This window comes from Egretta garzetta, unplaced genomic scaffold (assembly GCF_000687185.1).
Source record: "Egretta garzetta isolate BGI_Z169 unplaced genomic scaffold, ASM68718v1 scaffold386, whole genome shotgun sequence".
NCBI lineage: Eukaryota > Metazoa > Chordata > Aves > Pelecaniformes > Ardeidae > Egretta > Egretta garzetta.
The window spans coordinates 450,877-451,644 of record NW_009260063.1 but is presented as its reverse complement, the minus strand read 5'-3'; the positions used below and the strand labels follow the sequence as shown (position 1 = coordinate 451,644).

The 768-nt window shown below is 52.9% G+C and overlaps 1 protein-coding gene across 1 annotated transcript in view; it reads right to left on the bottom strand.

The window, feature by feature from the left end:
* The window catches only part of CTBP2 (C-terminal binding protein 2), a 100,946-nt gene that overhangs the window by 451 nt on the left and 99,727 nt on the right, over positions 1–768 (bottom strand). The window lies entirely within an intron of this gene.

Genomic DNA, 768 nt, shown 5'->3' with positions numbered 1-768 from the left:
TCAAAAGGAAGCAGGGCAGACTGGAAGCCAGTAGGAGCAGAAGGTAAAGCACAGACGAGAGTCAGTAATCCTCTCCCGGAGCCAGTTTTGCTTTTTTCCCCCCCAGCTCATTCACCGGACACCAGGACGCCCGAAGCTGATGTGCTGAACAGCAATGACTGACCAGCGCGTGCAGGCGCCCCTCCGCTCCCCTCCCGCACCCATTTCTGGTGTTTTCTGCAAACCCCAGCGCAGCATTCCCCGAGCACAGAAGGGCGGTGGCTGTCACCCCTGTGCCTCCAAGGCCACTTTGCCTTCGTGACACCGATTTCGCTCTGCTCTTTCGCTTCTTTTGCTGTTCCTTTTTAGTGTCAGGTTTTTTTTTTGGTTTTTTTTTTTCCCCTGCAGCTCTTCCTACAGAGCTCTAGACTGGCCTTCGCTGGGTGAATCCCTATCAGCTATAAACATCCCGCACGCCCGCGGTGAGGTGGTCAGGTAGGACATGGGTCTTGGGTAAGCATCCACTGGGATACTGGGGGCCACGTCTTGTTCTGTACCTTCTAACTGGTTGTTGAACCATGAGACAACCCTTCTCTTCTGAAAAGGTGAATTACTTGAATGCATTAAGGAATCATTCTGAATGCTCTCTGAAATGCCAAACACCAGCACGTTGACTTTACCAGCCCCGCGCGTCAACACCTTTGCACCCCTACACCCAGTTTGTAAGCTTTCCCTCCAGGGGAGGTGAGCTGCAGCTTCCTCATGTAACCAGAGAGCACAGCTGAAAAA